At 44.1% G+C, this 13,762-nt stretch overlaps 1 long non-coding RNA gene across 1 annotated transcript in view; it reads left to right on the top strand.

The window, feature by feature from the left end:
- The window catches only part of LOC132423251 (uncharacterized), a 150,134-nt gene that overhangs the window by 34,045 nt on the left and 102,327 nt on the right, over positions 1 to 13,762 (top strand). Inside the window, exon 3 of the long non-coding RNA XR_009518955.2 lies at positions 35 to 139. This is a non-coding gene — a long non-coding RNA (uncharacterized lncRNA). The remainder of the gene's footprint in view (positions 1 to 34; positions 140 to 13,762) is intronic.

Raw genomic sequence — 13,762 nt, 5'->3', positions numbered from 1 at the left:
CCACTTAATCCTCTTTGCTTCTACTATTTTGCAGGGTATGTGGAGAGATTTGCTGCATTTCTAAAGAATCTCAGAAAACAAGCTTCATTTCAGAACCTAAACCAGCATTTGCTTTTCTTCACTTTGAGGGAGCACACAGGTATTGAATTCTCTGCCACTGGGCACACCAGGGTATTGAATTCTCTTCTCTGAAGTCCATGTCTGTGGGTCTGACTGGGCCACTTGATCAGCAAGAGGTCTCAGACACCAAACTGGGGAATAAATTAAACTGACAGAGTACTTGATATTTCCAAAGAGTCACTTAGGTTCTGTCTATTACTGCAGTGTTCAAAACGTAGACATAGTTCATTGCTGTGATTAAAGCGACTTTCACCATTAGCCTCTTTGTTCCTGTAAGATATAGCGGTAGGCTATAGCTGGTTCATCATTTGGGGGTATAATGATTAGCTAAAGCTATTTTTCTCCAAAGGTCCAGTTATTACTTTAGTTTTTCTCCAAAACTTCAGCTTTAGCGGGAAAGAGCCATAAATTTTGTGACATAGCTGCCTCCTTATCTGTCTTGGGAGTTATAGACTGCACATATAAGACAATTCATGTACCTCTGCATAATGGGGTGAGCTTTAAAAATCATCAGTCTTCACTTAACATGCAGGTGGTGTTGGGTGCCAGCTTTAGAAAAACTGATGTAGTTGCCAAGTTCATGAGTGTCATAAATCATTCATGCTAAGGTAGCCCAGAATCATGCTGTCCTCTGAAGCAGACCAATTTCAAGGTGGTTGTTAAACACAAAAATGTGAGTCGGGATGATTGTTTTTCAAAATCAAACACACTTTTTATTTGAAAAGTAAAACCAAATTATCTTTCTTTTTTAAGTTGAAGTCAGTTTTCTAAGACCCTCCCTTCACCCTCAAAGAATCTATCAATAATAATATCTTTTCTTCCCTGATCCCTGAATTCTATTAGAAATACATCACAAAATATATAACTTGTACATTTGCAATCGAGACCATTAATGTGCTGAAAATGAGATTCAGATGTCTCAATAAATCTTGAGGCACGTTATTAGGGGAAAACTCTATTAAATTTTTTGGGGGTATTTTCTTCTTGTGCCATTATTTTACATGAAGTTGAAACCGCACAACTAAGATGGGACTCGAACCCAACCAAAACCCAGATTGGGAGTTGAACCCACGGACTGGGATTCGAACTCACTGTCTTTTAATTAAGATTGCACAGCTGGTCTTAGGACTTAATGAAGCTCAGGTTCGTTATGTCTCAGCATAGAAGGAATTCAGCAAGAGGCAAAGTGATAGGTAAGAAATGGATTTATTTAGAGAGCTATAGATTTCATAGACAGAATGTGATCCACCTCAAAAGGCAAGAGCAGCCCTGGGAGAAACACAGTCCACAGACAGAGAGAAGATGAGAGGCGCGAAAATATGGGTTGGTTAGTTTTTATGGGCTGGATAATTTCATAGGCTAATGGGTGGGAGGATTATTCCAACTATTTTGGAGAAGGGGCAGAGATTTCCAGGAATTGGGCCACGGCACACTTTTTGGCCTTTTATGGTTGGTGTCGGAACTGTCATGGCACCTGTGGGTGTGTCATTTAGCTTGCTGATATATTACAATGAGTGTATAATGAGGCTCAAGGTCTACTGGAAGTCGAATCTTCACCATCTTGGACCTAACCGGTTCTAACCAGTGTTTGTCGTATCCTCAATGTCTACGTCTTTCTTTTAAAGGTTGTGCTCTGCCCCCTTCCCTCCTGTTTCAAAGTTACAATGGATAGTAGGCAGGCGTAGCCCTCTTCCACCCTGCCTGAGTCTTCAGGGCTAAAGAGGGGGAAGGAGTAGGGCCTAAATAGAAGTGACCCCTGGGACAGAAAGCTTGAAGCTGAGCAGTGTGATGTGCCCCTCTAAGTCGTCAGGCTTTATCCAGGTTTCTGGAAGATGGGTTTTAAACTGAAGTGTTTTATCTGAAATTTCCTCATTTGATAGATGAAGACTATGAGGTTGGATATTATTGAGGAAGGAAAACATCCTAGTATTTTCAGTGAGAAGACTTCAAAGAGAAAAACAGAGAGAAAAATGAAGTTTTGCCTGAGGCTATTAGGTTCTCAGTGGGTAGTTAAGTGTCTGTATCCCTTTGTGTAGTCTCCAGCACAGGGCCATACACCAGGTGACATGTGACTTCTCTTTGGTGTATCTCAGAAGTTCTTTTGAGGTGAATGTGTTGATCATATGGGTAGCCTTGGTTAAAGATTGTAGGGGCCAATTCCAGGCAGAACATCTTTTTCACTGAGTGTAATCTCCCACTCCCCCACTGCAAACTCACTGTTTCTTTATGCCTCCATGCCTTGTATATACCTTTCCCACTATTTGACAAGCTCTTCTATTTCTTGTCTAAATGTCGAGCTCCTACTTATCCAGTAAAACCCTCTTAAATCTCACCTTCTCTCTAAAGCCTTCTCTGGCTTCCTGAGACGGAGCTTGTCACTTGATCCTCTGTGCTTCTAGAATATTTATTCACAGTCTTGTTATGACACACACATGGGAGTTAATCAGCATATTTGTCCCTCCCACTAGACTGTGAGCATCTTAAGGACAAGAACAGAGTTTTATTAATGTAGGTATTGCTAGTACCCACCATATCTGACACCAAGTGGAAACTCAATGAAAAATCTCATCCTTTTTTTAAAAAAATTACCCTCTCCACCTGAGCACTAACATAAAGCCTTGGGAGAGAACAAAGCTTTTTTAAGTTACATTTCATCGTAATTTGTGAATGCTAAGACTAACTCACAAAGCGTTTACTTGAGTCCCCTATAAAGATGCCTAAGGGTAGAGAGCGACAGAGGCAAGGAGAAATTTCCTGTGTTCTCACTGTGTCCTGGGATTTTCTGTAGATTCTGGGCAGAGTAAGTCCTGTTCTTTCTTCCTGCATAATATCTCTAGGACTTGTATGCCTTTGTCTTCTCGCTGCAGTCATTCTAATCTAGGTGACATCTTTCCACACTTGAACTGTAGAAGTTATATCAGGTATGACTCTCAGTTTATAAATTCAGGTGTAAGGGAAGTATCACATTTATTTATAAGCTTAAATAAAGGTAAACTCCAGTTGTATGCTCCTATCCCATCTGACTGGTGGGAAATTTAACCTCATTTATATTTCATCTTCAGATCTGAATTTTGCTTCCAGTATCTTATATTTTGCCATGAGATTGGAAGCGGCTTTGAGATGCTGGTTATTGCTGAGACACCTGCTGTGCCATTATTTGCACCATCCCTTCAGGTCCAGGGCCTGAGTGTCTGATCTTCCTCCTTGACTCACAGAAACCTTTTGTGAGGCTATGAATCCTGCAGCTTAGAGTCCTGTCTCCTAGTTGTATCATGGGGCCAGTCTTCTCTAGGGTTGTGTTCCCTCCTCAGGTGCTGCCAAGGAGCAAGGTCTGGGTCCCCCTGTTGTACAAACCCATCTTCATCTACAACCCAGGGGAATCTCTTTCTAGTCTGCCTGGAGCACTTCCCTGCATTATGCTGCTCTGAGGCTGGTTTATCTTGCTCTTTTATAGTAATCTTAATGGTCTTTTAAATCCCAAACCCCTATCACTACAACCAAAATTTTATTTCCTTTATCTTAAATTTCCATGGGAGGTTAAGGGAAATATCTGTCATCCAGTTCTTTCAGTAAAAAAAGAAAAGAAAAATTTTAAATCGTGTCATATGCTGATCTCCTAACTGGCTTCCTTTCCATTTTTTCCCCTCTCTTCTCCATTCAAATTATTTTGTACGTTCCAATCAGAATAGTTGTTCTAAAGCTCTTGCCCAGAAACCCTCAGGGGCTTCTCATTGTCTCTAGAATAAAAATCAAAGCTCCAAGCTCCTTAGTCTACCATTAGGGCTTTTCATGATTTTCTTCACCTTTGAAATGCGACTTCCCATTGCTCCTTTGTCAGAGGCCCCTGGCTTAGCCCTGTTCCTCTAACCCCACACTGTCCCACCTCCTCACCACACCCGACTGATGTGACACCCAGAACAAGTGCCAGCTCAGAAAGCTTGGTGGTTAGCGCATTTCACAGTGATCTAGTCCTCCATAAACCTAGTTCTCTTCTGTACATCCATTTGGTACCCGAGGCTATGATTTATCATCTGGTGCCTGTTTCTGCCTTTCTCATCTAGATTTATGAGCCTCTCAAGTACCGAGACCTCTACTTTCTTGTATCCTGAGCCACCACCGGGCTCTTCATAGTATGGGGTGCTCACTAAATGCTGATTAATGAATATCATGACATGGACACAGGATCCTACCTAAGCATACCCAGCCCTGCCATATAGTGAGAAGCAGGAAAATGAAGGGCAAAAGGGGCCAGGTTTCATTACTGCCATAAAAATAATGAGTGTTTCATTGGTGTCTACCATCAAGGAATAGCCTCCTTGCTTGCCTCCAGCACCAGAAGAAGCATTTGCCCTAACAATGACAAACAAATTCCACTATCAGAGTAAGTGGTCCAGAGCTCCTCTGGGTGGTGGGCACTCTGGCTTTGCCATCCTTTGGCTTTTCCACAGGCTGCCCTTCACAATAGGTTTCTCTGTCATGAATGCAAACTAGCCAATCACTCTTGAACAAACCAGCTTCCCTGACACCTGCTCAAAGTAATTCTTCTCTCACCAAGCTATGGTTAATAAACACAAATGATTGCCATTCACTTCTCCTTGGCCAATCCTGTGAGGGTGTCTTCACACAAATAGGCAGGTTGACCAGAGAGGCAGCTCCAGCTCAAACTCTGGGGAAATGGAGAGTTTCCTGCCTCAGCCCTTGGGGCTTCAAGAGTACTTCACTTGCTGCTTATACCAGCTTCCTGTGGACAACCCCCCCGCCCATGCCAAGTCCTTTCTGGCCTTCATGCATGTTGATCTAGTGATAGGGAACAGGCAGAGGGGATTCCAGCATCATCCCAGTGGTTTGACTGGATAACCTTAAAATTCCTTCCAGTACTTCAAATCTTTGATCCTATAATTTTCACTTGCATTGCTTTTAATCAACACTTAAAATCTCCAGCTTTCTGCTGATCCCTTCAACCTCCTCACCTCGACCCCTTTTCCACTTGATTGATTCATTCTAGCCACTCAGGCCTTCTCTCAGTTCCTTCATTGTGTTGTTTCTGCCTTCCCACATGTCCTTTCTGCTTCCTAGGTCCCCATTCTCACCACCAGCCATTTGTCTAACCCTACTTAGCCTTCAGGTCCCCCCATTTCTTTTTTTAAAATTTATTTATTTTTGGCTGAGTTGGGTCTTTGTTGCTGCGCATGGGCTTTCTCCAGTTGTGGCACGCAGGGGCTACACTTCGTTGTGGTGCGTGAGCCTCTCATTGTGGTGGCTTCTCTTGTTGCGGAGCACAGGCTCTAGGTGCGCGGGCTTCAGTAGTTGTGGCACGTGGGCTTAGTAGTTGTGGCTCGTGGGCTTAGTTGTTCCGTGGCATGTGGGATCTTCCTGGACCAGGGCTCAAACCCATGTCCCCTGCATTGGCAGGTGGATTCTTAACCACTGCGCCACCAGGGAAGTCCTGGGTCCCCCCATATTTTAATGTCACTTGTGTAGGCAAGCTTCTTTAACCCCCAAACTAGATTAGATTCCTAATGCCCAGACCGGTCCTGCATATTATCTTCAACAGCGTTTTGTGCACTTATATTCATTAAACCACCTTTTAGTAAAAATTTGTTTGGTGTTTATCTTCTCCAGTATTTTGAAAGCTCCATGTGCATGGGGACTGTGTCTGTTCTGTTCACAGTTTTATTGCCAGAACCTAGCCCAATGCCTGACACCTAGTAGCCATTCAGTAAACGTTCATCAACTGGCCAACTCTGCTTCCCACTTCAATCATGCATTTCCCCTGCTGTTCATTGATGTATTGGTTTACTGCTGCTTTTCTGCTATTTATGCTTATCTGTTTAATGTTAGCTGTCTTAAGTTGTACTTTCCTGGAGGGCAGAGAATCCATGTATATAATTTTCCTTCTATAGTGCTTTGTACGTGGGTGTATGTGGCAGTAAGTGTTACCATGGAAGGGACTTTGACTACATAAGTCATGGTGACTTATGACTCCCCGTGTTACCCCTGGGAATGCCCAAGGTGCAAGGGGCAGGATATGGGGCAGGAATGTAACAGCACAGGAGGTTTTAGGACACTGTTAAAAGTAGCTTCTCTCAAAACTAGTAGTACTGCAGGGTAACAGGAGGAAAGAATAGAGGATGCTTTGGGAAATTAAGAAAAACAGGGAGAAGTGGCAGAGCTTAAATCCATAGGCCTCATTTTGCACAAGGACATTAGAGTGCTATTAAGCCAAGGAGAACCATTAGCTCTGACAACAGCTCCTCTTGTTATGACCCCTTTGGTGGTATTTTTATTACTTTTTAAAATAAAGGTTGAGGATTAACTTTTACAGTTGTAACTAGAACAATGATAAGCAGGACTCATGGGGTGTAATCATAAAAAAAAGAACTTTGTTTTTGGCTCCCACTGTTCCTTTAAACTTGCTCAGTAGTGATGGTCCTAACTCCATTCCTGGACAAATGCTTTTCTTGCAGGCATTAGGAAGCCCTCCAGTCGCTTTATGTAATAAAACATGATCTCAGTTAGGTACTTAATATGTTGAGCCCAGGTATTGTCACTGTTTTTCAGCTTTAAGCTATTTGTCCTCCTTCATCTTGGGTTTGCTACAAGTGAAAAGCAGGGTGTGGTCCTTCTTTCTTTTCTGAAGTTTCTGATCCTTCCAGGATTAGAGCAAGGAAGTATGAGAGAGCAGGAAATATTGTACTTGTCTCATGTTGTTGAAGCTGGCTTTGTGTTCTCCAGGAATGGCCAATGTTTAAATTTAGCTTTCTCCTGGGGCACTTCTGTGGGTTCTTCAGAGATCTGTACTCCCCTCCATATACGCACACACACACTTGACCTGGGCAAGTACACTTTCCTCTGTCAGTTGCTTTCTTCCTCTATAGCCCCTAATAAATCAACAGTCCATTTCCAGTTTCTCTGTGAGAAACCATTTTTTTTGCTCACACAAGCTCTGAGACTATGGGCAATCCCAACATTGTTAAGCAGCTGCTAGCCCATACAATGGCCCCTACATTTCTTGAGCTGGAATCAGAAATTAGTCTATTCTGCCCCTCTAACTGCACGAGACACATATCAAGCTCTCTGAGGGTTCCCCTTGAAGCTCTTCTCAGTAGGCTTGTGGTGAAATGTAGGCACCATTCTTTCTTTGGAGGGGGAACCCACAGCATACCAATGCTTCTCACCAAATAAATTTTTTTCCAAAAAATTTCTCTTAATATCCAACAGCTTCTTAATATGGGTGAAGATTTTAGCGTTTCATCACTGTTTTTCAACGCTTTTCTATGAAAACTTGCATCTTTGCTGACACCTCACTTTTTTTTTTCTTTTTTTGTGGTATGTGGGCCTCTCACTGTTGTGACCTCTCCCGTTGCGGAGCACAGGCTCCAGACACGCAGGCTCAGCGACCCTGGCTCACGGGCCCAGCTGTTCCGCGGCATGTGGGATCTTCCCGGACCGGGGCACGAACCTGTGTCCCCTGCATCGACAGGCGGACTCTTAACCACTGCGCCACCAGGGAAGCCCAACACCTCCCTTTTGTATCACATGGATATGACATAGTGGAGCCTCTGTTGAAACTTCCAAATAGCACTGTGTACTTACTGTCATTGAACAGGGATTTCAGGAACTAAGTAATTCATTTCTGTGTAAGGGCAGATAATATCATTTTCTCCTCTCTTCTGTTGAGGAAACTTAATTATCCTCATCTATAAAATGGACCCCCATCCTTTCCTTGCCTCGCTAAGGGTAGGTAAATAAGAAATTGTGAGCATAAAGATGACTCTGGATGGACAGGCCCTGGGGAAATAATCTGCCAATGAAGAATTTTTTACAAAAAAGGCAAGTAGAGGTGAAGGGCTTGATGGAAAGAAGAAAAGAAAAGGCCCAATATCATCAGTGTTTTTCTAAACCCCATCCTAACCCTTCCTACCTCCACTTTGGTTTGGAGCTGTCTTCTTGTTATATTCAGGTCCCTATTATAGCCCCAAAACAATGGTTGCCCAGAGCAGAGACAGGTCCTGTTAGATCAATAATCCTTGGTTCTGTGTTTTCCAGCTCTATCTGTGTCTGTCTGTAGGTTTAAGGTGGGAGGGGTAAATGTCATCACTTTTGACAAAATGTCTGAATATCTTTTCTCTATCGTGACAAAAAGATATTTTGGTCTCCTGGTTCAGCACCAGAGCCTGCCTTACAAGGAGTTGAAAGGCTGCAACCCAGGGCTGCTGTCAAACCAGCAGATGGAGTAGCAGTCCTTCTCTGTGTACCTCTGGGCCCACCTGGGCAGGTGTGCTGGGTGATGCTAGGCCCAGCTCTGCGGGCAGAAGGGACAGGGAAATGAATACAAATGATTGTACCCCATTGTCATAGGTGTTGTTCAGTCTGCAGAGGAGTTTGGTAAAATGTGATCCTGGGAAAGTTGTTTTCATGTGCCTCTCTGGAATCACTGCAGAAGCAATTGTAAGGAGTGAGTGCTTGTATGCCTGAGATAGCTATAGGGCATAAGAGAAGGAAAGCTACAGAGTTGACAGAATCAAGTCCTGGGCAGTGGGAGAATATGACACAATCCCCTCACCCCTCAAAAACCTTGGTGAGGACACAGGAATACAACCAGTGGCTCTTGATGGAAAAGGGCAGGCTTAAGAGGAAAGTTTGGACAATGAAGCTGAATTACCCTCTGCCTGACTCCTTCTCTGTCTGAATTGCAGGCACTGGAGTCCCTCTTACTAAAATCTGTAGATTGCCTAAGAAATTTACTTTGGGGCCAGTAGTAGAATTTAAAAGCTTCCCTGAGATTGCTTCTTCCTATTTTCTAAGAATCTACCACACAGCTAAGTATTTGACAGCTCTTAATAAATTATGGAGGCATTAATGGCACTCTCATTGAGAACTTTCTTCTGCCCCTTTCAGGCCTACAGGACCCCGTCTGTGAAAGGGAGAGTCCTCCTACCTCCTCCCCTGTGAATGGAAAAAGGCTTCAGAATGGAAGATGGGCGGGCAGTGGATAGATTTCTACTTTCTGAGGGCAGGGCCTGTGTCTCTCCTCCCTGACTTCCCCTATCTAAATAACCCAAATCCAGAAGTAAGGGTGGATTGGGGGACTCAGGATAGCCTCCATAACCCACGGCCTAACCACTGCAGACAGCGCAGGAAGCCAGAGGGAAGGTGTCCTCCTGACTGGTCCTTTCCTCAATCCTGAACTGAGGGGAGTTGAGGTGCTTGCATTATTAGCTACAGAGCAGGTGGCACAGTGTGCTCTTCATTGAAAATCGAGAGGTGTCTGGCAAGTCTCTTGGCCACAGGCCTCCCTGGAGCCCAGAGCTCTTTGAAGAGACGAAATAGTTCTAGCAAAAAGGAAGCTGCTGCTCTTGATGAAAAAGTTGAGAGGGAAGAAAATGAGACTAACAAGGGCTGAAGAGAACTGTCTGAGGCTGAAGAGAATGTTAATGGCTCTGCTTTGGAGCTTCAAAGCTTGAGCTGGATAGGACTGCACCCAGACGCCTCTGCTGTCACCTACAGAATACTTACCAAGGGCTGAGGCTTGCAAATAATCACAGCCTGACTTTCCCAGAGCGAGAAGAAGTGCCTGCTGAGATGGAGAAGAGAGAAACTGTTGGGACATCCCAGGCCCAGCTCAGCTAGTTGGGGTCTAACTGGTCTTTTCTGCATCAGACAACAAATGGGATTCCAGAAGAATTTAGGTGCAAGGGAAGTAGTTCTCATTGAACAAATCTGGCTAACAGTTGTCTCGTAAACAGGGAAACTGTTTATGAAATGATAGCTGCTATGGATTGAATTTTGTCCCCCTAAAATGCATATGTTAAAAGCCCTAACCCCCAATGTGATGGTATTTGGAGAAGGGTCTTCGGGAGGTACTTAGGTTTAGATGAAGTTATAAGGGTGGGACTCTCACGATGGAATTAGTATTCTTATAAGAGGAGACATCAGAGGACTTGCTACCTACCCTACCCCACTCTCCCATTCCCCCACCCCATGTGGGCACACAGGAAGAAAGCGGCCACAGGAAGAAAGCCCATGTAAGAACCCAACCACACTGGTGCCCTGGCCTCAGACTTCCAGCCTCCAGACTGTGGGAAATAAATTTAAGCCACTTACTCTATGGTATTTTCTTAAGGCAGCCAGAGCTGACTAATACAGTAGCTCTAATAGATGCTGTTGGTACCCTGCCAAAATTCCCTTACCACATCAGTGTATCCATTTTCCTAGCCGCTGTATTGAGTTCCAGTGGCTCACAGATGCCCCCTTCTCCAGAAAATTGCTCATGGTGGATGGGAGACACCTTCTGTAGCCCCTATAGCTTTCAGACAAGGAGGTACAAAGGCCTTGAGGAAGGATCATTTCTTTACCCCAAAGAAGGATCAATTTTTTGGTGCCATTCATGCTCCTGAATTGTCCCGTAGGATCAGGCTGAGGCCAAATACAAAGCTGTGACCACATCCACCTTTCTTACCATTTCCTGCTTCCTTCATTCTCTTTCTCCTGAGGGCAGACCTCAACAAATCACATGACCTGAATCCTGTCTCAGGCTATGCTTCTGGGGAACCCAACTTAAGGCAGCACTTCTCCCAAGTGGTAGAGTACTGAGCAACCTAAATGACTCTATAATGCTTTGTGAGTATAGTGATGGTGATTAATGCCCAATGATAATGAATATTGGGAAAAACAGCCCTTATTTCTGTGTCCAAAAAGTGTGGAGGAATAAAGGTCCACAGAGAAAGAAGATGAGGATGTGTTCTTCTAGCAATAGATGGCTTCTTCAGCAGGCATCTGGTGGACAGCTGTGCTTTTCTTGCCAGCAAGGGTTTAAATAGCCTTGTTAGCACAGAGCCACAGACTGAGATTCCACATGGGCTTAACCAATTATGGAAGCATCTTGACTTCAAGAATCCCTGAGCCATGACTAGACAGCAGAGTCAACTGGGCAGGTCTATGCATTGATTGAGAGCCAGCCAGGCTCTACACTTTCCTCAGCAGGGTCCAGAGTTCTCTGAAAGGAGAAGCCCAGCACCTGCCCAGGGAACTCTCTGCTTTGATGGAGTGATTTAGATACTCGGGAACTGTCCCCTCTCTGCTATGTTTTGCTCAGTCTATTGGCTTTTTCATGATGCTTTTTTGTTCTTAGGAGATTCTTTTTCATTCTTTTTTTGTAATAGTTCCCTTTGTTTTCCCTCTCTCTTCCTTTTCTGCCTCCTGCTTTCCTCTCTGAGTGCAGGCTTCATCATCAGAGCCTCTGAAATTTGGGACTGGCTCCATCTTAGGAGAATGAGGGTGGATTCTAACATTATCCCAAGAAAGCCTCCACCAGATAATTTCTTCCTGCTTCTAGTTACCTCTTAGAGCTTAACTTCCTTATCTCTAACAGTGGGGATAGGAAGGGATGGAGTAGGTGAAGGGGCAGAGAACTCTCTCCTGACATGCCTCTGGGTCATGGCATTCCACTGACCCACCTTGGCCCATCTATTTTGATAGTGGCGCTAGGAAATATGTGTGAGAGAGCACAGTAAATGCTTGTCCAGATGCTCTCAAAGATTTAGGGACATGCCTCAAATATCCCTAACCTCTTTAATAAGTACTTAGTTGCCTCACAGGAGAATGAGAGTGGCTCCTGATTCTTCTTCTCAAGAGATCTTGTGTTTAGATTTAGAGATGAAAGGGGGAATTTTGGGCAACTCCTACTCATTTCCATAACTTTTCTCCCAACATATTTTGTGGGAGGGAATAAAATAGAGGTAGCATGAGGACCTTATATCAGACAACTGAAAGGCAGGTATCTGCTTTCTTCTCAAACATCTCCAATGAAGAGTAGACTTGCTTCAGGAAGACTAAATCCATGAGTTCAGATGCTGCATGAAGGTGTAGATTATTACCATCACTTGGTTTTGTTTGCTGCTATATTGTTTCATTCTTAGATAGGCTCTCCACACATGGCAGCCAGATGGCCACCAGCAGCTCCAAACCAGTGCTACCCTTAGAACTCACCATTCCAGAGGGAAAGAGTATGTACCTTTCCCAGAACTCCTACAAAAGTGCAGAGAAGACTGTAATTGGTGTGGTCTTAAGTCATATGACCTTCTCTGAACTAGTTGCTGTGTGCAGAGGTGTGGAATAATCTGATGGGCTAGTCCTGGATCCTGTTCTTACCCCTGAGGTTGGGGGGAGGATCTTACCCCTCCAGTCTTAGAAAAGCTAGGGGATGGAGAGACTTCCTTAAGGAACTGATGCTTGGGGAGGAACATGTGTCCTTTACAGCATGCATTGTCTATTCTTCTCTTTGACTATGGAGTACATCTAGCTTGTTCAAATGAAATTGCTTATGAAAGACAAATTATGGGTGAAGTAGTCAGTTGTGAATAGTGCTTTCTAGACTCAGGTGTGAAGAAAGCACACTCAGCTCAAGAAAGGATCAAATCAGTCCAGCTGGTTTGAGGAGCTTCTGGTCATAGTGTCCAGGGAACCAGCTGGATAGGGGTGTCAGAGAACCACAAGGAGGAGTCAGTCGTGCCATGAACTCAAGGGCTATACCAGCAGGAGCAGGCTGGCAGATAGTAGCACTCAGTTAATATTTGTGGAATGGCTTCTCTGAGAATCACAGGTCAAAGATAAAGCTGGGGGACTTCCCTGGTGGTACAGTGGTTAAGAATCCACCTGCCAATGCAGGGGACATGGGTTTGAGCCTTGGTCCGGGAAGATCCCATATGCCGCGGAGCAACTAAGCCCGTGCGCCACAACTACTGAGCCTGCAATCTAGAGCCCATGAGCCACAACTGCTGAGCCCACATGCTGCAACAACTGAAGCCCACACGCCTGGAGCCCATGCTCCACAACAAGAGAAGCCACCGCAATGAGAAGCCTGCTCACCGCAACAAAGAGTAGCCACTGCTCACCACAACTAGAGAAAGCCCATGCACAGCAACAAAGACCCAACACAGCCATAAGTAAATTAATTAATTAATTAATTAAAACAACAAAAAAAGAGTCTGTCTAGAAGATAAAGCTAGGAGAAGCAGGAAGAACCAAGAACTGAAGGCAGAGTCCCATGCTAAGCCAGAGTTCCATTCTTTGATCAAGCTGTGTTCGCACAATTTGCCAGACTGTACACAGCTGATACTCTAGGATTTTCCTATACTATAAAGTTATTGTTTTGGGAATTCCCTGGCAGTCCAGTGGTTAGGACTCCACGTTTCCATTGCAGGAGGCACGGGTTCAATCCCTGGTCAGGGAACTAATCCCATAAGTCGCATGGCTTTGCCAAAAAAAAAAAAAAAATTATTGTTTTGTTGTCTTTATTCTAAATAGCTGGTAAAGTATATGACTTTCTAGTAACTCATGGTGGAGGTCAGGGTAGGCACCAGATAACAATGACAGGTGGATACTGGTCTCCTGTTTCTTCAGAAACAGGCTATGGTCTTCTTGAGAGTGGTTTTTAGACTTTGTGACATTGTAATAAATTGTCACAATTATAGATAAATGCCAGAGAAAGATTCCACAATTGAGGCTTTCTTTTTTAAGATTCTTTTATGTGGACTATTTTTTTACAAATAAATTTATTTATTTATTTTTGGCTGTGTTGGGTCTTCATTGCTGCTCATGGGCTTTCTCTAGTTGCGGAGCGCAGGGGCTACTCTTTGTT

The sequence above is a fragment of the Delphinus delphis genome, chromosome 3 (assembly GCF_949987515.2).
Source record: "Delphinus delphis chromosome 3, mDelDel1.2, whole genome shotgun sequence".
NCBI classification, from domain to species: Eukaryota; Metazoa; Chordata; class Mammalia; order Artiodactyla; family Delphinidae; genus Delphinus; species Delphinus delphis.
Note: the sequence above shows the minus strand (reverse complement) of the source record. Positions and strands in the feature narration are given on the sequence as shown.